At 38.8% G+C, this 23447-nt stretch overlaps 1 long non-coding RNA gene and 1 pseudogene across 3 annotated transcripts in view; one reads left to right on the top strand and one right to left on the bottom strand.

Moving 5' to 3' along the window:
* The window catches only part of LOC309866990, a 122945-nt gene that overhangs the window by 30164 nt on the left and 69334 nt on the right, over window positions 1–23447 (bottom strand). The gene's annotated exons all lie outside the window — the stretch shown is intronic.
* Window positions 1863–15170, top strand: LOC309868083 (ubiquinol-cytochrome c reductase complex assembly factor 5 pseudogene; annotated as a pseudogene). Its single transcript has 2 exons — window positions 1863–1884; window positions 14891–15170. The product of its transcript is annotated as a ubiquinol-cytochrome c reductase complex assembly factor 5 pseudogene (transcript).

The raw sequence follows: 23447 nt of genomic DNA, 5'->3' as shown, positions 1-23447 counted from the left end.
TTTATTTTTTAGACACTAAAATTTGAGTTTCATATAATTTTCACATGTCATAAAATATTATTTTCCTTTCAATTTTCTTCTGACCATTTAAACACTTAAAACCATTCTTAGCTCAAAAACTGTATAAAAGAAGGCTAGGATTGGGCAAGGTTTGGTAGCTTTGATAGAGATCAATGCTTAAATATTAACATATTGTAAGCTAGTTATATATCGGATGGGGGTTAATATCTGAAATATATAAAGAACTCATACAATTCAATAGCAAAAATCTCCCAAACAAGCCCATTAAAAAATGGGCAGAGGAACTGAGTATCTGTTTTTCTTAAAGATTTATTTAATTAGTTTAGAGAGAAAGAGCATGCATGCCTGTAAGGGGGAGATGGGGTAGAGGCAGAGGGAGAGGAAGAGAGAAACTTTGTAACAGACTCTATGCTGAGTATGGAGCCTCAGCCCCATAGGTAAGTACATATGCATAAGTAAGTACTCTAGATGATATATTCTTATCAAAAGCCATTGAAATATAAATAAATAAAATACTCTATAAATGTTAGATGCCCAAAGTAATTGAGTCTACTCTAATACAACTACTCAATGTATTATTTATACATTGATAAATATTACATATATAGATAGTCATCATTTATTGAAGAAGTATTTGTTAACCATTATCATGAACTTAAATAAAGGACATGTGAAAAAGGAAGATGCACTCCTCTTGGGAAATTAACACTTTGGTGGAAGAAGCTTCTATTAAAAATAAATATGGTATCTATATTTATATATATTGATAAATATATATAAATAGATAGATATAGATGTGTCTCTTTCAGAAAGGAAAGGAGGGGCAGAGGCACTTTTGGGAACCAAACCCCTGGCAAGACTAATCACTAAGAGGAGGGATGCCGTAAGAAGGAAGAAGAGCAGACCCCCACACCAGGCACAACAGGCTCAGGGGGCCTGCACTGGGAAGTCCCTGTAATATTTGCCTTTGAAAACCAGTGGGACTTAATTTTGTGATTTTTTACAATCAGCAGGTCTTAATTCTGGGTACTTTCAATATCAGCAGGCTTAGCTCAGGGAAAGCCAGAGGGTGATAGAAAACCGTCCCCACCCTTAAACAGCCCCTTGAGATACAGCATAGAAGCAGCAGTTGGAAAAGCATCTAGGGTATATGAGAATATTTATTTACTCTCTCAGGACAGAAACTGAAGGGGTGGGAATATTTGGGAAATTTTTCCAAGAACAAAAGTACTGGCTGGTGCCACTTCTCTTCATATCCCCACCAACACCACCCCCCCACCGCCACCCGGCCAAATAGCAGGATACTTAGGAGAAACTGTGATTACTCTTCACCTATCTTGGTAACACCAGGCAACCCACCCCCACATTCTCCTGCAGATCTACCCCCATCCAACCTACCCCACTAGTAGGCATCCCTTCAAATTATCTCCAGCCCCAACACACCCTACAAGCAATCCCAGCAAGGACAGTACCACTCTATAGTGACTCTTGCACCAGGGAGAGGGAAAGATAAACAAATGCACCAATGCACCCAGTCCCAAAAGCTGAACATTATAATAATCTGCATTATAGACCAAGAACCCTGCAGATCAGTGCAGCTACAGTCCTGGTCATTCAGTCTGACTTCCAGCCCACCCACCAGTGAAAGCCTCTCAGAGGACAACACACAGTGCCCCCCAGGTTGGTGTGACTGCAATTTCAGCTAATGGGCTGAGGGCAGTCTTCTGCTCTGATGGCTGACAGTGCCCAATCACAAACCCACAGCAGTGCCAGACTGGCCCCTTAACAACACGGGGACCAAACCTTCCTGGTTTTGCCTACCCATAGCAGGCAAAGTGACCATGGCAGCAGACTGCAGTGAAGGTAAATGCAACTCAGACACAACAGTAAGGCACAGGCAGCCTACATAGGAAATACTCCTGAAGTGCCTGGTCCTAGTGAACCGGGGCCTTGTGCCGCAGGGCCTTCTTCTTCATGAGGCCACCACTTGCAAGTACAGGAGACATAGCTGACTTTCCTCATATACAAACATAAGTTTAGACAAAATGAAGAGACAGAGGAATATGTCCCAGTTGAAAGAACAGAACAAAATGTCAGCAAAATAGGGCGCCTGGGTGGCTCAGTGGGTTAAGCCACTGCCTTCAGCTCAGGTCATGATCTCAGTGTCCTGGGATCGAGTCTCTCTGCTCAGCAGGGAGCCTGCTTCCTCCTCTCTCTCTCTGCCTGCCTCTCTGCCTACTTGTGATCTCTGTCTGTCAAATAAATAAATAAAACCTTTAAAAAAAAAAAAAGTCAGCAAAATAGCTAAGTGAAATGGAGATAGGCAATATGCCTGATAAAGAATTCAAAATAAAGTTTATACAGACATTCACTGGACTTAAGAAAAAAGGAGTGGAGGAGCTCAGTGAATCCCACAACTAAGATACAAAAAATTAAAAAGAAGCAGTCAGAATGAAGAACTCAATAATTAAAAAATACATGAGAAGGAATCAATAGCAGATTAAAGGAGGCAAAAGAATGGATCAGCGACTTGGAAGACAGGGTAGTGAAAGGAAGTCCAGATAAACAGCAAAATAAATAAATAAATAAATAAATAAAACAAAAATTGAGACTAGGTAAAGGGAACTCAATAGCACCATCAAGCATAATAATATTCACATTATAGGGATCCCAGAAGGAGGAAAGAGAGAGAAAGCGGCAGAAAATTTATCTGAAGAAATAATAGCTGAAAACTTCCCAAATCTGGGGAAGGAAAACAGACATCCAGATATAGGAGGCACAGAGAACTCCTAATAAAACCAACCCAACAAGGTCCAAACCAAGACACATAGTAATTAAAATGGAAAATGGTAATGAAAAAAGAGAGTTTTAGATGCAGCAAGAGAAAATAAAAGATTTATATATAAAGTGAACCCCATAAGACAATCAGGTAAATTTTTAGCAGAAATTTTGCAGGCCAGAAGAGAGGGTCATGATATATTCAAAGTGCTCAAAAAAAAAAAAAAAAAAGAAAAAAACCTGCAACTACAAATACTCTATAGAACAAGGTCATCATTCAGGATAGAAGGAGAGATCAACAGTTTCCCAGACAAACAAAATTAAGGGATTTCATGATCACTAAACCAGCCTTAGAAGAAATGATAAGGGAAATTCTTTGAATGGAAAGAAAAGGCCATAATCAGGAGTAAGAAAACTAGGAGAGGGATAAAATTTCACAGCAAGTATATAATAAAAGTAGTAGATTAATCACTTTTAAAACCAGTGTGGGAGTTAAAGCACAAATGTAGTCAATAAATTATATCTATGAAATTCAGTTAAGGCATTCACAAAATAAAATGATGTAAAGTGTGAAATCCTATACATAAACTATGGGGGGGGATACAAATTTTGTGCTTTTTAGAATGGGTTCGAACTTAAGCGACCATCAACTTAATATAGACTGCTACATGTGTAACATGTTATATATGAACATATGATAACCACAAATTAAAAAACTATAATAGACATACAAAAAAATAAAAAGAAGGAATCCGGCATAACAGTAAAGAAAGCCTACAGAACGCAAGGGAAGAGGGCAAGAAGAGAAAAAAGGAACAGAGAACTCAAAAACAACTGTAAAACACTTAACAAATGACAATAAGTACATACCTATCAATAATTACTTTTGATGTAAATGGACTAAATGCTCCAATTGAAAGACTTCTGGTGATGGAATGAATAAAAAAGCTAAGACCCATCTATACACCACCTACAAGAGACTCACTTCAGACCTAAAGACACACACAGATTGAAAGTGAAGGGATGGAAAAACATTTACCATGCAAATGAATGTGAAAAGAAAGCCATGGTACCAAGGTAGCAATACTTTGGCCCAACAAAACAGCTTTAAACAAAGACTTTAACGAGAGGCAAAGAAGGACACTACACAATGACAAGGGGAACAATACAACAAAGGATATAACAAAAGGGTGCTCCTATGCACCCACCACAGGAGCAAAAAGGAAGAAAAAGTATATAAAAGGAAGGAAAAATATATAAAACCACTGTTAACAGACATATGGAAGAAACTAACGATAATACAATACTAGCTGGGGACTCTAACGCCCCCTTACATCAATGGAGACATCATCCAGAGAGAAAATCAACACTGGCTTTGAATGACACATTAGATCAGATGGCCCTAACTGATATATTCAGAACATTTTATCCAAAGAATACACATTCTTTTCAAGTGCACATAGAATATTCTCCAGAATAAATCACATGTTAGGCCAAAAAACAAGTTTCAATAAATTTGAAAATGTTGAAATCATATTATGCATCTTTTCCAACCACAACAGTATGAAACCAGAAATCAATCACAAGAAAAATCTGGAAAAAAAAAAAAAGCCCATAAATACATGAAGGCTAAAGAACATGCTACTAAACATGAGCGGGCAAGCCAATAAATCAAAGGGGAAATTAAAAAATACATGGAGACAAATTAAAATGAAAACCCAACAGTCTAAAATCTTTGGGATACAACAAAGCTGTTCTAAGGGGGCAGTTTATAGCAAGAGAGGTCTACCTAAAGAAAAAAGAAAAATCTCAAATAAGCACCTAAACTTACATTTAAAAAAGCTAAATGAAAGAACAAACAAAGCCCAAATCCAGTGGAAGGAAGGAAATAATAAATATTAGAGCAGAAATAAATGAAATAGAGACTAAAATAAATATATAGAACTAATCAATGAAACAAGGAACTGTTTCTTTGAAAGACCAGCAAAATTGATAAACCTTTGGCCAGACTCATCAAGGAAAGAAAAAGAGAGAACTCAAATAAACAAAATCAGAAATGGAGGAGAAATAACAGACATCACAGAAATACAAAGGATTGTAACAGAATATTATGAAAAATAGTATGCCAGCAAAGTAGACAATCTAGGAAAACATGGATAACCTCCTAGTAACATATAACCTTCCAAAACTGAATCAGGGAGAAACAGAAATTTTGAACAGACTGACTGATAGCAATAAAATTGAATCAGTAATCACAAAAACTCCAACAAGGGGCTCTGTCAGTTAAGCGTCTGACTTCGGCTCGGGTTATGATCTCGGGGTCCTGGGACTGAGCCTTTCATGTGGCGCCCTGCTCAATGGGGAATCTGGTTCTTCCTCTCTCACTCACTCTGTTCCTCCTCTGCTCATGCTCTCTCTTTCTCTCTCTCTCTCTCAAATAAATAAATAAATAAAATTGTTAAAACAAACAAACAAACAAAAAACCAACAATGCACAAATAAAAGTTCAGGACTATGGTTTCACAGGTGAATGCAACCAACAATTATAGAAGAATTAATATCTATTTTTCTTAAACAATTCCAAAAAATAGAAAAGAAGGGTAAGCTCCTAAATTCATTCCATAAGACCAGCATTATCTTAGTACTGAAACCAGATAAAGACACTGCAAAAACAGACAGACAAACAAACCAAAAAACCTGTCAATATCTCTGATGAGCGTCAATGTAAAAATCTTCAACAAAATATCAGCAAACTGAATTCAAAAAATCATTCACCATGATCAAGTGGGGTTTATTCCAGGGATGCAAGTGTGGTTCAATATTGTAAATCAACCAATACAATACATCATATTAACAAGAGAAAGCATAAAAACCATATGAGTATCTCAACACATTTAGAAAACACATTGTACCTTTGACAAGGTACAATACCATTCATGATAAAAACTGTCACAAAAAGAAATGGAAAGATACGCCATGCTCATGGACTGGAAGAATTAATACTGTTAAAAAGTCCACATTACCCAAAATAATCTACAGATTCGATGCAATCTCTATCAAAATACCAACAGAATTTTTCATAAAACTGAAACAATTAATCCTAAAATTTGTGTGAAACCACAAAAGGCCCCAAATAGCCAAAGCAATCTTAAGAAAAACAAAACTGGAAGTATCACAATCCCAGATTTTACAAAACACTACAAAGCTGTAGTAATCAAATCAGTATGGTACTGGCACAAAAATAAACTCACAGATCTTTACAAAACTGTAAAGAACAGAAGGGAGCCCAGAAATAAAACTAAACAATAAATTCAATTAATTTATGACAAAGGAAGCAAGAATAAACAATGGGGAAAACACAGTCTCTTCAACAAAAGGTCTTGGGGAGAGTGGATAGCTACATGCAAAAGAATGAAACTGAACCACTTACACCATACATAAAAATAAATACAAGAAGGATTAAAGACCTACATGTGAGACCTGAAACCATAAACTCCTAGAAAAAAAGCCTAGACAGTAATTTATTTGACAACTATAGAAACTTTTTTCTAGATGTCTCCTCGGGCAAAGGAATCAAGAGCAAAATAAAACTATTGGAACTACACCAAAATAACAAACATTTGCACAGCAATGGAAACAATCATTGAAACAACAAGACAACCTACTGAATGGGAGAAGATATTTGCAAATTATATATATATATATATATATATATATATATATATATATATATCTGATAAGGGGTTAGTATCTAAAATATATAAAGAACTTACATAACTCAACACAAAAAACCCCCAAATATTCTGATTTAAAAATGTGCAAAGGGGAAAAAACAATTAGTTCATCAAAAATATGCAGAGGACCTTAATAGACATTTTTCCAAAGAAGAGATACAAATGGCCAACGTGAAAAGATGGCCAACAGCACTAATTGTCAGGGAAATGCAAATTGAAATCTTGATGAGGTATTACCTCACACCTGTCAGAATGGCTAAAATCAAAAGCACAAGAAATAACAAGTGTTGGCAAAGATGTGAAGTAAAAAGGAACCCTCGTGCACTGCTGGGAATGCAAACTGGTGCAGTATAGAGTGTCCTCAAAAAATTAAAAATAGAATTACCATATGATCCAGTAATTCTCCCACTGGGTATTTACCCCCCACAAAATGAAAATACTACTTTGAAAAGACAGATGCACCCCTATGTTTACAGCAGCATTACTTACAATAGCTAATATATGAAGGCAACCCAAGTGTGCATACATAGATGAATAAAGATGTACTGTGAATATAAAGTGATAGAGATATAAATTAGATAGTGAAATATTATACACCCATAAAAAAGAATGAGAGCTTGCCATTTGCAACCACATGTATGGATCTAAAGGGCATAATGTCATGTGGAATAAGTCAGACTGACAAAGACAAATACCATATAATTTCACTCACATGTGGAATTTAAGAAACAAAACAAATGAGATGGCAAAGAAGAAAAGATACAAAAGAAAACAGACTGTTAAACACAGAGAATAAAAGGTTGCCAGAGGAAAGGTAGGTGAGGGATGGGTGACACAGATAAAGTAGACTGAGAGTACTCTTACCATGATGAGCACTGAGAAATAGAGAGAACTGTTGAGTCATTATATTGCATAGCTAAAATTAATATAATATTATATATTAATTAAAAATAAGTAAGGGGTGCCTGGGTGGCTCAGTCAGTTAAGTCTCTGCCTTTGGCTAAGGTCATGACCCAGGGTCCTGGGGATCGAGCCCCATGTTGGGCTCTGGGCTCAGCACAGAGTCTGCTTGTCTCTCTCCCTCTCTCTCAAATAAATAAATGAATAAAATTTTTAAAAATAAATAAGTAAACAAATAATAAAAATAAATAAATAAAATACAAAAAGTATTCTTAGCTTACAAGTTGTATAAAAGCAGGCCAGAGTTTGGCAAGGTTTGTTGGCCCCAATGTGGAGATGAATGCTTATATCAACATTTTGTAAGTTAGGGACACCTATAAATGTCATGTTCCCTACTTTCAGTTTCCCAGACAGTAAAGTCATTAGAATCAAATCCTCAGGACTAGAGACAAAAACTAATCAAAATGCTTTCGATGAAATAAATTTGAAATGAAAATCTAGAAAAAACTGCTGCCTTCATGTTTAATTCCATATTACTATAGCTAAGAACATTCATTTATTCCTATGAGGTTTCAGATTTTCATATTTCCCTTTTCCCTTCAAACTTCAGCTTTATGAAGTATTCAGAGAAAAAAATATATAAAAAGATATTTTACTCCGCATTAATAATAAATAACTCCAGGCAGGGAACCCTGGCTCCTCCTGATGTTACCCTTGGCTCCGAAGTCTGATTGGCCATGTTGACTTCTCCTTCCTGTCTTGAGTGATCTTAATTCAGGCCCCACAGTCCAGATTCAGGGTACCTGATTTCTAGTTTAGTTACACGCTTCTGTAAGTTAAATAAATGATTTAGATTTGGGACAGTAGGTTCTGGAGAAATCCTCTCTCAAGACAAATTTCAAGCTGGCAGAATGAACTAGGAAGAAAGATAAAGAAATGGAGAAATTACCTATGGTGAAAACTGTAAAGTAGCCTCCCAGACTACTGGCCTCATTAGGACTTTGGACGTAAAAACATTACACACTAGAAGACAAAAAATCTGTTTCTTGTGGATTTAGCTATTTTGGGGCTTTAGCTATGAGGTCTGGATTGTAGAGTGCTGTCTAAACCTTCCTGGTTTTTGCAAGGCCGACTCTTGTGGTCTCTACTCCTTTGCTCTCACTCTGCTCTCAGGTGCCTCTGCTCCTGGCTTCTTCTACCTTGGCTGGAAATTTCTAGGTCTCCACCTCTAAAACTCACTTCCACTTCCCTTGCCATGGTCCCATGCCTGTTCTTTTGAATTAGTAAGACCTTTTCCTTGCTGTTCTGTTTTTTTCATAGGACAAAGTTGGGTTCTTGGAGATGAGAAGAATGCAAATAAAAAATAGAAGGTACTATGTTTCTGTATCAAATCAATAATGAGTATATAATATAAACATATGTATATACACATTATATATTACATACATATATTTGATGCTGCTAAAGGTGTCAGGAAGCACATTCTCACATAATGTGAGAACAGCATAGCCTTGTTGAGATACAATTAGACAACATACATCAAGACCCTTAAAATTATTTGTATCCTTTAATTGCATAGCCCATTTCTAAGAATATATCCTAGCAGAAGAATCCTCAGTATAGAAAAAAGCTTCCATGGGAGCCTGGGTGGCTCAGTGGGTTGAGCCTCTGCCTTTGGCTTGGGTCATGATCTCAGGGACTTGGGATGGAGCCCCGCATTGGGCTCTCTGCTCAGCAGGGAGCCTGCTTCCCCCTCTCTCTCTGCCTGCTTCTCTGCCTACTTGTGATCTCAATCTCTCTGTCAAATAAATAAATAAATAATCTTTAAAAAAAGAAAAAAGCTTCCAGCAGAAAGATATTCATTATAACATAATTATGACAGAAAAGGGAAAACCTGAATGTCTAGCCATGGGGGAAGACTATTGTTAACTAAGCTACATATAGTTGGTGAGGAGTGTTAGTGTTTATAGTAAAGAAAAGGTGAAAAAGCTGGATACAAAATTGTATGTATAGTATGATTGCCGCTATTTATAAGGATATTTTCATAAGTAAAAAAAGAAGAAAAATTCCAAATAATAGTTAATTTCCTCTTCATACTTTCATGTATTTGATACTTTCTACTGTATATATGCTAGTATAATCAGGGAGAAAACATGTACAGTGTGACACGATACGTAACACTGTAAGTACACTGGAATAATCAGGGAGGAAGGTTAGTGAGAAATTGCTTAGGGAAAAAAGCTGAACATAAAATTGTATATGTAAAATAAATGCAATGATTAAAAAAAACACTCTACATTAAGGGCATCAAACTTAAATACAGATAGGAGCCAAATAGGCAGGGAAAAAAAAAAAAAGGAAGGAAGGAAGGAAAAAAGAAAGAAACAAACTGCATTGGGACAATGCTACATTGGCAAGCATGTGTTCCTTTTGAAGGTGACTCTCTCCTCAACTCCTGCCATTTGAAAATACAGGTTCAATACTTTTTTTTTTTTTTAAGATTTATTTATTTATTTGGGGGGGCAGAGAGAGAAGGAGAGAAGCAGACTCCCCACTAAGTGCAGAGCCCAACACAGTGCTCAATCCTACAACCCTGAGATGACCTGAGCCGATATTGAGAGATGGATATGTAACCCACTGAGCTACCCAGGCAACCCCATGTGCAATTTTTCAAGAAAAAGACTAAATCTGGACTTAATGTAAAAATCTCTTCATTTTTGTGGGTTAAAATCTAACTTAAATTATAAATATATTGCATGGGACAGATAAAACATACCAATTTTTTAAAAAAGATTTTTATTATTTATTCAACAAAGAGATAAAGAGCACAAGTAGGCAGAGCGGCAGGCAGAGGGAGAGGGAGAAGCAGGATCTCTGCTCAGTGGAGAGCCCAATGTAGGACTCAATCCCAGGACCCTGAGACCATGACCTGAGCCAAAGGCAGAGGCTTAACCCACTGAACCACCCAGGCGCCACCCCCCATTTTTTTTTTTTTATCTGAAAGACTACCTATCTACATCTTCTGCTCTCTATCTGAACGAACACACACACACACACACACACACATGCACACACAGAAATAGACTTTAGGGAGAATCCAACCAAAATGGGAGCAGTCATCATGGCTGGAAGATAGAACTCTGGTGATTCCTACTATTTTCAATGCTTTCATACATCCTAAATCTTCTCTAATATGCACAGATGTTCTTATAATGGAAATCGGAAAGCATTATTTTTCACCAAGTACAGACAGAGCTTATCTTTTTTGAAGACTTCTCAGGATCTGGAGCTGCTTTTTCTCTTTCCTTTCTGCATGTTATAGTCATTAAATTAAGCTTTTAATTGTTCTTAAAAGGATTTTTATAAATAGATAAAACAGATAAAAGACTTAAAGACATCAGCACAAAAAATGTCAGCCATGTCAAGTAGACAGTAAAATCAGGATGCCATTTCCATGTCACTGCCTAGTCTCTCTCTCCCCACCTTTTCATCCCCTCACCCCCAAACCCAATCAAAAGGAATTATGTCCCTCCAACCTGTTTTTATTCCAACAGCGTAGCTAAGGAGGAGGGACGAAAGGCAATACCTAAAGTTTATGAGAACTTAGGAAATTCAGGGAGGGTTGATGGCTTGGAAAAAGTGAAAGGTTTTACATCTTAAACCAAAATTATTTTAATAATTCTACTTTGAAAGCTGAGCCATTTCTCTAGACATTAAAGAAAAAAAAAAAGTAACAAAAGACCCTCTCCAATTCTCTGAGGGACAGAGTTGCAGATGGAGAAAAAGTAGAAAGGAAGTTAGATTTGCCCTTCTGCAAGTCAAGTATCCTAAAGGCCTTTTTAATTTCCTTTATATTTTCCCTGTAAGTTCAAAGGGACTGTTCATGGTTCATTCTGTGCTTAGAGGTGGCAAGCCCCAGGCTTGGCAGGAGTCATATTCTCATTCATTCTTTTGCTTCTCCTTGAGAATATGCTCTGTTTTCAGGTCTGTTCTAAGAGCCCTGGGGGGCTGAGGCATAACAAGACAGGGTTTGGGAAGATGAGTTTTGGGGGGAGTCATGGGGCACTGAGATGGGTAGGGGTCCTGAGGTCAAGTAGTCCGGAGAAGTGCAACTGCTCCATCAAAGAGTTCCAGAGTTTTTCTTATTTTTGACTGGGGTGTCAAACTGAAGTTGTAGATTAGCGGGTAGGAGAAGTCCAGTGGGTGGCTTTTTGGAAGCACTTTAATTGAAATGACGAAAATGCTATTATAGAGAGGAGAAACAATGAAATGACTTGTACTTAAAATTATAGCTAAACGGAGGTGGGAAAAAGGAGGCATGTCCTCAACCCAGAAATGAATTTCCTTGAAAGGGGAAAGCATGCTAAATTAGGAACCTGGGAAGGTGGTAGAGCGCGGGGTCTGCTGTCAAGGATCTTGGAAGTTTGAGCGATAGGACCAAGCTCAGCTGCTTGCTGAGAGAGAAACGATGTTGGCTCTGCTGTTCAGGTTGGGCATGTGCATCTGTACTGGTGGGCTCCCAGGGCAGCGCCACTGTATTTCAGACAACCCCCAACTCAGTGGCTCAGACGGCTCCACTGTGTTTCAGACAACCCCCAACTCAGTGGCTCAGACGGGAAATGTTTCTCACTCACGGTCTGCAGGTCAGGGGCCGCAGCTCTCCAACGGCTGAACATGGGATTCAGAAGGATGCACATCTCTCTGTGCATCTTCTTACAGGACCCACGCTGAAGGACCTCGGGCTTCCACAACGTGATCTAATAGGGCTTCTGGCATGCAGAACTGTCACGTGGACTTCTGTCTACGCCCTATTGACCAAAGTGAGCCACATGACCAAGCCCACTAAGGGAAGCGGCTGGGCGGGGAAATAGATTCTGCCCCAGAAGGAAGGGAGCCTAGAGGTCAATATTGGCTTAACAATATTCAATCATAGAAATCTTCAAGGTATTGCATATTTAATGAGGTAAGAAGGTATTGCCTGAGCTAATTTTTCCTGAAAGTGTTCCTGAGCTGAGAAAGAAAAGAACGGACAAGAAGGTGGAAAGCAACAAAATGAGCAACTTGCCATCTCACTCCCTAGAAAGAAATCTCTCACACAGGCTCCTGGCCACCTCGAAGTAGTACTATGAAAAAAAAAAAAAGAGAGAGAGAGAGAAAGAAAGAAAAGAAAAGGAAAAAAAGTGAAGGTGTTAAAAGTATTCTTAATGGCAAGGAGGATCCTGATTTTGTGGGGCTTACAATTTATGATTTAGGGGCTTTGAGAAAAGAAATCAAAATTACAAATGTAAACTTCTATTTAAAAGTGTTAAAGTTCATGTTTTGAAAAAAACTGATCAGCAACAAAACTGTACCAAAACAACCCCACCCCAAAATTTTTTTAAATTAACCAACTACTTGACACACTTCTATAGGTCTTTCTACATTTTCTGGCTGCACGAATTTTGAAAACCTCTTTTTTTGACAATAATTTTCTAATATCATTTCTGTATGGAGAAGAGATAGATATAGTCATTCCTCTAATATGATAGCTTCTGACTGTATATTTCAAAGTGTTTCTCTTCCATAGCCCTCCACGCTTCCAACAGTGGGCACTCTGCTACCTCCGTGAGACTACCACTGGCCCTGGACCTTCATGGTTGCTGAGTTCACACCTTGGTCAGGAGGAGCACAACTGGAAATAACTGAAATGGCTACCAGCTGATGAATGGATGAACAAAATGGAGTATTATTTAGTCATAAAAATGAATACAGTACTGATTCATGCTATAACATGAATGAGCCTTGAAAACATTGTTCTAAGTAAAAAAAAAAAAAAAAAGCCAGACACAAAAGACCACATATTGTATGATTTCATTTATAAGAAATGACCAGAATAAGCAAATTTATAGAGATAGAAAGTAGATTAGGAGGGGATTAAGAGATCAGGAGCTGGTTGGCATTGCAAGAAGGAGAGAATGGAGAGTGACTAATGGGGTATCTTTGGGAGGATGGGGTGTGAAAATGTCCCAGGATCAAATAGTTGTGACAGTTGCACAGCTTTGTGAATATACTAAAATAACTGAATTATATGCTTTAAAAGGTTCAATTTTATGGTAATAGGAGTTATATCTCAATTAAAATAAAAAAAATTTTAAAAAGCATTCCAGAAAGCCACTCCTACAAACTGCTGGAAAGAACTATACCCAGAAGTGCCTGCAAACTAAGTAAATACATCACACTGAACCAAATTCACTATATCTTTGCTCTGACACCCCTTTAGTCAGATTCTGAAATACCCTTAGCCACCACATGATACGAAAGGATGGTGATGGAGGGAAGTCAGGGTGGGAGACATTCCTTTTACTTCTGCAAATTTCACAAGTTCACAAAAGCATATGACCAAGTGAACACATTGTCAGGGGTCCTTCCAGAGAGCCCTGAAGTTCAAGCACCTCACTTAATACTTCCATGGTCAGTACACCCTGCCCCCACCATATCCTGCTCCCACCCTTTGCAGACCACACTCATTTAAATTTTAGAACATGGTCAGGTGGTCCTGAATCTTTTTATCCCATTTCTTGAAAGGAAACAAAGCAATGGTTTCTTAACTAACTTAATCAATCCTGTTTCTGTTTACATTGTACCTGAATACACTAAAACACTCTAAACAAACAAATATGCAAATGAATACCTTTTGTCTTCATTCAGGACCTTGCAATTGTTTTCCCCTTTTCCATTTTTTTCCATGAAATAGAGAGTAGCCTCTGACAGGAATTACTTTCAACAGGGTCTGCCCCTTCCCAGAGGATCAAAGCCAAAATTTCCTTTCACCACCAACGCCCAACCAGAATTCCAGAGGCCTTGGAATCCTCTCTGTCCTGCTGACTCAGCCCCTGAGACTGACCCTTCCCCTCATGGAATCCCCTCTCTCCAGCTATAGTCTTAATTTTGTCATGCACCTGGCTGTCTCCTTCCCAAGCTTCTCTCCTGCTCAGCTAGATTGGATTCAGATGTCCATAAATTCTCCAGCTGCCTGGAACCAAACCATTTCTCAGCCCAGAGGAGGCAGCTCTGTCAGCAACAAGGGCTTGAAATTCACTCATTTGGAGAGTATATGATTCCAAACCCCAAAAGGCAAATAGAGATATTTTTCTGACATTGCGTGCGTTTCTGAATTTGAGTGACCTATTTCCCAATGAGCAAAAAATACTCTTTTGAATACAAACTTCTGAGTCCCTATTCAGGTATTAATAAGAAATCGGCTTTAACAAAATACATTGTTCCTGCTTTCTAACCAAATTTCCATTTCAGCAAAGATGGGTGAATAAACATAAATCCCAGTGACTGTCAAAGATTGCCTTCTGAGATACATGGGTGGTTTAGCCAGAGAAGAGACTTCCATTTCAAAATGGTGGACCAAGTGCAAATTACAGTTTCTTCCAAATTCCTAGAAATAATTGTGTTTAAAAAAGAGATAAGAGAGCTCAGCACGCGCCAGGCTGCGGGTCAGGGCCGACGTAGCATGGGCCCAGGTGAAGCGGGTCCCCGGGAAGGATCGATTCGGCGTCTACAGGTTCCTGCCTTTTTTTTTTTGTCCTGGGAGGAACGATGGAGTGGATCATGATTAAACTGCGTGTGGGCCAGGAGACCTTCTATGATGTCTACCATAGAAAAGCCTCAGAACGACAGTATCAGAGGAGGATGGAAAATGCATCGGAGACTGAACTTCAGCCGTCAATAAAGTGAATATGAAATTTCACTGCTGGTTTCAACTCCTTTGAAAATGTACCTTTCGGATCTCTTGTTCTTATTCAGAACTGCCTTGACAAAGAATTTTTATAGTTTTCCTGTCTGCTTCAATACTTCCTAAGTCACTTTTGGACAACACTTAACGGAAAAACTATTTCCTCCTGAAACACACCTGCCCAATGAATCTATTCTATGAAATATTTCTTAAAACAATTCAAGGATCAAGCAGGATGCTTTTTTAGTACAGTCAAAAAAAAAAAAAAAACATGAGATAAGACTTTGGTCACAAATAACTTAAAGAATAAAAATTCAGGGGCTCCTGGGTGGCTCATTCGATAGAACATGGGACTCTTGATCTCAGGGTTGCAAGTTTGAGCCCCACGTTGGGTGTAAAGATTAATTAAAAATAAAATCCTTTTTGAAAAGGAATAAAAACTGAGAAGATTGGATTGAAAGGGAAATCTGTGGTCATGGCTGAGAAAAGTTGAATCCCACTAAGGGGGTGTACATGTGGGAGCTGTCTAAACTTGAGGCAGAAGGGGTCCTGCGCAAGAGACTGGGTAGAGTGACAGGAGCTCCTGTCATAGTTACAGGAGCCAGGCAGCAGAGATGGAGTGTCAGAGACAGGGCAGCAGGTGGCTGATGACCTTCGCGGGGAATGGTGAGTGCTAACATCTAACAAGCCAGTAGGGTACCCTGCCAGGGGACACATCCTGTCCTCCCTCTTCCTGAAAGCAGACCAGAATGCAAGCACGTCACTGGGACAACTCTTGCCTCTCGTGCAGGCAGACCCTACAAACAGATGTGACAAAGAATCTGACTGGGAATTTCAACCACACAGATAAGCCCACAGCCGATATATAGGAAGTACTCAAGAAACTCAACCTTTATGAAGGATACAATGAACTAAAGAAGTAGAAGAATGTATGTAGGAGGAAATGAAGTTAGCGAATGATGAAAGCAATACTTATGGACCAGAACTCAGTTTTTTCATTCGCTGGCCACCAGCTGGTCTTTCCCCTTCTTCACGTTGCCCTCTGTTCCTAAACTGGCATGCCCTATACAGTAGGAACATTTTTGAGACATTTCTTTATTTTCCCAAATAAAAGCAATTTGGGAAAAACACTTACATTAGAGTGGGGAAAGGCCACACAGATAGGTAACTACTTCATTTCCTCGTTTCCTATTTTGAAGAAGGACCTCCCCATCCACCCAGAAATGTCTGTATCATGCCTTCCCCCACACCCCATCCACCCATAGGCAAGGTTGCCATCACTGCTCTCTAGAGGGGCGTCTAGGGGTCTCAGTCAGCTTAGTATCTGGCTCCTGATTTTTTTGGCTTAGGTCATGATCTCAGGTTGTAAGATGGAACCCTGCCACCTCTGCACTGGGCATGAAGGCTGCTTAAGATTCCATGCTCTCTCTCTCCCTCCACCCCACCTCCTTCTTACCCCCCAACCCCAGTGCATGCTCTCCCCCGACCCCACGGAAAAAAAGCTTTGTAACTCTTTCTGCTATCTCAAGGTTCCACTGTTGCCACCCTCCCATCCATTCTCCAAACTTTAGCCAGAGGGGACTTCCTAAAATGCTAAATCTGAGTATGTCACTCTAGATTCTCCAGAACTTTTCAAGGTCTTCTCTTGGCTTTTTATATTGAGTTCACATTCCTTAAATTAGCCTCCAATACTCTGTAGGATCCGGCTTCTCTGTTCTTGTCCAGTCTTATCTGGCACAGCTGCTCTGCCTGGTCCCCTTTGTTCCAGGATCCACCCTCCGCAAACTTCTGTCATTTGTTCCTCTCTTCTCCAAGCCGCTTTCTCTGCTTGAAACAGCTTTTCCTTCCCTTTTCACAAGGCAAACGTCTATTTATCCTTCCGCTTTCAGCCTTCCTGGGCCTCCAGAGTCAGGGGTGCCTCTTCTGTCCTCTCGCAACACTATGTACCTCATCTGCATTTATCTCTCTGGACCATGCATTTTCTTGTCTATACCTCCTCTACCACAGAAGCCCCTGAAGGTAGAGACTTCCTTGTTCTCTATTTTATTCACACATGAAGCATGGGAAGTGCACAATGACAACCTTTTGCATAGATGAGCTTTCTGATGCCTTTATCTGTACTTTTGTAGTACACTGTGAACGGACTGAGAGCCCAAGAGAAACACGGCTGTTTTCTTTGACAGAACGGATTTGCAGGCTGTTCTCAGACCTATCTTGACTTACAGACCATCTATTGACTCCAAAATTAATTCAACAAATACTATGGAAGGCCAGAAACATTCTATAGGCGAGGTACAGTAACAAACAGAACAGACACAAATTTTGTAGAATCGAATTTTATAGGCCGTTATGTGATGACCAGCCTACTGGTCTTCCTACTGAAAACTGAAGAGCACAACAAAAAAATTTTATTACAATGTCAGAAAACCAGAAAATCTAGCATATGTACCCACCCTAATTTTGCTTACCAAACCACCCAGAGTTTTCTTGTATTCCTTCTGCACAAATTACTTGGCTTCTAATTTTTGATATTAGATCTTATCTTAATGACTTCAGGTCTCTCAAACACACAGGCAACATTCAAAACCTATTAGTGCTTCCTTAGGTCAAATCAAAAGGTGCAAGCATACTGAAAAGTCATCCAAATGCAAACTACAGGACTCCTCACAAATTACTGGCATCACGGTTAAAAAATTAAAAAAAAAAAAAAAAAAAAAAAAAGACCAGCCTCCTCTTTTCCACCAGTCCTCCCCAAGACCAACTTGACAGTCTGCTGGAATCTTCCCCCACAGCTGATGAGTCCTGCTTATCTAGGACACCATGTTTCAAAACCAGACTCCTAGCTTCTATTTCATTTTTAGTTTTAAACTTTTTATAATGGGAGATTTCAGCCATATACAAAAGACAGAGAATAGGTTAAGGAACCCCTGGATACCTAACATGGCGACCTGTGTCCAGGTCATCTCATATATACCTCCCTACACTTGCCCATTGGCCACTGGATTCTTAAAGCAAAGCCGGGCATCTTATCTTTCATCCATAAATCCATCTGAAGTCAGAGGGTCTTCACAGGGACTTGGAGAATGGATGGGTCACAGATCAGTGGAGAGGAAGCAGTGTGGCATCTGAAATGAGGATGAGATAAGGAAAGGTTTGAACAGGAAACGAACAGTGTATACAGAGCCAGGAGGATGCTATGCTGGATAGAGAGAAGGTGGGGCCCATTGGGTAGAAATGATTATAGAAAGTTTCAAATGCCAGCCTGATGGTGTGGGTTTCTACAGAGAAGTTTAGATATTCACACAACATTTTAGGTATGGTATAAGCCATGCACTTTTGAGCCAAGAATCATCTGGGATGGCGCTGGGTGCAGGGAACCCAAGGGAAAAAGTGAATAAAGGGGGGAATAGACTGTAGAGGAGTCATTATTATAATGCAGCACAACAAGGGCCCAGATCACTGTGGTGCTGGTAGAAATGGTGAGGAAGGATGGGCAAAAAATGCATTTCAAAGATTGAGAGAATAACCATGTCTCAATAGACTGGTTAAGGAAAGAATAAGAGGTGGGTATGAGGCTCCACATCTGGGTAACTTGGAGACCAGAAGTGTCCCTCACAACATGGAAGAAAATGCGAGGAAGAATGTCTTTGGGAGATTCTAAGTTTTATTTTGGATTTAGGAATGGGGTCTCCAAATATAAATACCAATTAGTCTGTTGGAGATGCAGGATTGGAATGTGGGTGAAAGTGATAGAGAAGGTTTCAATTTACCCTCCTGAAACTGGAAGTTGAGGTCAGGTGTCTTCATTAGATTTATGCTTAAAGAATGGAAAGGACCACAGGGAGAGGAAAAAGGTGGGCAGGGACAGCAGGGAAAGTCAAGGAGAGGAAACGAAAGGAAAGGACGGAAAAAGGAGCCCAGAATTGAGGAGAGGAGATGGGGAAAAAGAGAGCAAGTCAGAAGGAAGAAGAATCATGGCCATGACAGAAAAAAAAAAAAAAAAAAGAGAGCGAGAGAGAAGCACCAGGATAGAAAAATAATCTCAAAAGTCAGAGGAGAGTCTTTTTAAAAAGAGAGTTTTGGTTATGAGTGGGACTCTGTCAGTTGGAAAAGCCACTGAATATGCATGATGTCATGTACTGTACATTCACGACACACACAAGGCCACATTCAATCTGTTGACCTTAAGGGCAGAACACAAGGCTCATTTGTTTCTCCCCCCCTCCCCACCCCACCCCACCCCTAGCCCTTGCCTCTGAAAAGAAGGAGAAGTTTGTACTGGGAGAGTTCTCATTCTTCAGACAGCCAAGTTAGCGGTGTTGTGAAAAAGGCTAGTTTTCAGAAATCAAAAATTCGTTTCTGCTTAAAGTCACTATAGTAAGTAAATGGTGGGTAATAGGCTTGGGAGAAAAAGAGGCCTCAAATTTCCACGTCAGGGAAGAAGTGACAAAGTCAAGATTCACCACTGGAGAAGAGCCAACCTAGCTTAGAAGGAGTGAGCTGTGCCCCAACCTGGACTATGATCCAAACAGGATTTCCTTGTGCAATTCAGGTGCCTCCGTTAGTGACTGTAGGAAAAATAAATCTAACCCCTAACCACGGAAGACAAACTGAAGTCCTACAAATCACATTAATTGTGGGAAATTGCACCATGGCATGGATTACGTGGCATTACAAATACAGACAGAGGGGGATAGTTTTAGGAAGAAAGAGTCAGAAAAATCACAATTTGTATGTTACTGGAATCATATGGAAGAGAGGGAGTTGAGATCTAGAACGCTGGTAGTGACAACAGAGAAATCAAGCAAGACAGAAGTAGAGGAGATGGTTTGTCAGATTGTTTTGTTCATTTAAATTTTCTTTTGGAGATATCCAGTTTTCTTCTTTTGCCCCTGTTCTATGTTAAACAAGATTTGTTTTTCCTATTGTTTTTAAAACTATTCTTATTTAGAAATAACTTAGATTTCAACTATTCACCAAGAACTTTTCTTTTTCTTTATTTTTAAAAAACCTAAATGGTAGAAAATTTTGAACTTTGTAGTAGAAAGAACAGTATAAGGAACTCACATGTACCTACTACCCAGTTTCACCAATTTTTTTAAAGATTTATTTATTTATTTATTTGACAGGCTGAGATCACAAGTAGGCAGAGAGGCAGGCAGAGAGGGAAGCAGGCTCCCCGCTGAGCAGAGCCCTATGTGGGGCTCAATCCCAGGACCCTGGGATCATGACCTGAGCTGAAGGCAGAGGCCCAACGACTGAGCCAACCAGGTGCCCCAAGTTTCACCAATTTTTAAACTCATCTAGAAATACTTTAATATGCATCTATCTTTTGCTGATCAAAACTTTTAAAAATGGCACTTATGCCATTATAATACAACTTAAAATAATTCTATTATATAATTGAATCCCAAGCCTATATTCAAGTTTCCGTCATTATCTCAGAGATGTATTTTATAGTGAGTTTGTTCAAAGCACGATTCAAACAAGATCCATATATTGGATTTGGTTGTTGTATCTCATAAATATCTTTTATTCTCTAGCAATTCATACTTCTTTTTTTTTTTTAAGATTTTATTTATTTATTTGACACACAGAGAGAGATCACAAGTAGGCAGAGAAGCAGGCAGAGAGAGAGGAGGAAGCAGGCTCCCCGCTGAGCAGAGAGAACGATTTGGGGCTTGATCCCAGGACCCTGGGATCATGACCCAAGCCAAAGGCAGAGGCTTTAACCCACTGAGCCACCCAGGTGCCACCATACTTCTTTTTATTATGCCATTGTTTTATGGAGAAACTAGCTCACCTGACTCATAGAATATGTCATTCAGGATTTTCCTAAGTGGTGTTGTGTTTTTCCTACTATAAGACATCATTATATAATCCAATTGTTTTAATGATGCCAAGATGGATCAGTGGGTTCAGATAACATTTCCATTATGAAGTTCTTCGTCTACTTTTAACCTAATTGTTTTAGCAAACACTGATAACGATCATTGCCTAGATCATTAGGGGGTCCAAAATGATGCTTTTTGAATTCTGTCGTCTTTTTTTCTGCATTCACTGGTTGGAATTACTCTACAAGGACTTTTTCCACATCAAAAATTTGGTTACACTGAAATACAGTACATACAGGAAAGGCAGGATAAATCTTTCATATTTTCCCTCTCAATACGTTTTTGAGTAATGACTTGGTACCCTAGCAACCTCCAAAGATGACCAATGAAGTATTTTTGAAAACCATTATAAACTCAGTAATTTTTATATATCTGATTCTTTTTCATGCTCAAATTGCCCCATCTTTGGCAAATGGGAGTCTCAAAGGGGGCTTTTGTGTCCTTTTGATGTGATTCCATTTGTTTTGAAAGACTTCTTTATTTCTTCCTTGACATAAAAATGGTGTCCCAGATTTACCTGTTAATTTCCTGCCCTGGACTTGGAATCAGGCACTTTTTCAAAGAGTTCTGGTTTCTCTTAGTGGGAAATGGTGTTTAGAGACCAGAATCTGAATGCTTTTTGTGCCTATTACTACAGAATTATCGTTGCTTCTCAGACTTTTTAAGGACAGAGCAATGAAATATGTATTTTTTATTTATTTTAAGGAAAAAATTAATTCATACTGATATTTCCTATTCAAATGGAAGATTATGATATTTTCACTTAATTTCTTTGATTTTATACTCTTATTTTAGTAATCTTACTGTTATTAGTAATACTGATGTTTTAGTATCTCTTATTTTTGAATCAATACCCAAGATTCATCTGATATTTAAGAAACTCTAGGTAGTGAAAATGAAACAATAAAGGGAATAAAGAAAAGACTAATGCGAAAAGGAACTGTAATTGATATCCTCAGAGACATAAGAGATAATACTGCTCCCACAGAACTGCTGCAAGAAAATCTTAACCTATGCTGAACATGCTGTGAACTAGAGTTAGTAAGTAATTATGTTAATATCATAGAAGCCAAGTTTTTCAGCAACGAAGAAATAAGATACAAATATAAAATCAAGTAACTTAAGTAAAAACCCTGCAACCATGAATTCAAAATGGAAATATTAGGAACTTAGTTTTTCTCATTTTTAAAAATAAATATTTTCTTGCTATTTGCTCTGAAAACTCTATACAACAATGACAATTCATTGGCAAAGAATATCCCTCATGCCCAGATGGTAGTCTCTAAATAACATTTCCTAATGAAAAGGAAGTAGGGATCCTGGGGAAAATACCACAAGGATGCAATGAGCCAAATCTAGGATGTGGGAAATTCTATGGAAACATAAGACCCAGTCTCTCCTACAAATAAATATCTTAAAAAAAGAGAAAGAGAGAGAAAGGAACCAATATATATTATGTGTGGATCTTGTTTGGATTCTGTGGTATAATAAGAAATGTATTTGGTCTTTGTCCATTATTACATGATATTTTAAAAATTACTAATTTTATTATATATAATATATGATAGTATTGTTATGTTTAAAGAAAGAGTCCTTGTCTAGGGTTTCTGGTTGACTCAGTTGGTAGAGCATGGGACCCTTGATCTCAGGGTCTTGAGTTCAAGACCCATGTTGGGCTTACACCTTACTTAAAAAATACATTCTGAAATTTTTATAATTGAAATGATATGATATGATATTTGGTATTTGCTTCAATACCATATATTCTAGATAAAAAGAAAAAGTGGAGGAGACATAACTGAAACAAATTTGGCAAAATATTGATAACTACTGAAGCAAGGTGGTACAGGTTCAATATACTATCCTCTCTATTTTGTGTTTGTTTGTTTGTTTGTTTGAAAATGCCATTAACAAAAAAGTTTTCAAAAAGCTTTATTTAGAACACTAAAGATGCCTGAAATAATTGGAGAGATAGGATGCTTAAAAAGTAACTCATTTAATTAAGGAAACACAAGAAGCAAGAGAGAATCCAGCCCAAACCCCATGCCTCAAGGTCCAGCACGGAGCAGGATGTGTCTGAAATTCTTCCAAAGTCTCAGTTTAGGGCCTGGACCCGGCTCCAGATGTCCCTTGACCCTTGGACCTCCCCTGCCTAGGGCAGCAGTTTGTGTTCCCAGCCTGCTGGTTGGAGACCCTTTGTGTGGCAGGCTACACGTGCAGCCTCATAATTCCCAGAGCCCTTCCGGACACGCGTGAATAGTTGCTGCATTCTCCACATTTTTATGCAGATGACACTGCAAAGGGTGGAGACTGGGGGCTGGGGCAGCTGATTAAGAAATCACCAGAGGCAACTCAAAGGGGAAAAGAAGAAAAGAACCCTCCCTAAGGGACACCACAG

The sequence above is a fragment of the Mustela nivalis genome (genome assembly GCF_964662115.1).
Source record: "Mustela nivalis genome assembly, chromosome: 6".
Taxonomy (NCBI): domain Eukaryota; kingdom Metazoa; phylum Chordata; class Mammalia; order Carnivora; family Mustelidae; genus Mustela; species Mustela nivalis.
Note: the sequence above shows the minus strand (reverse complement) of the source record. Positions and strands in the feature narration are given on the sequence as shown.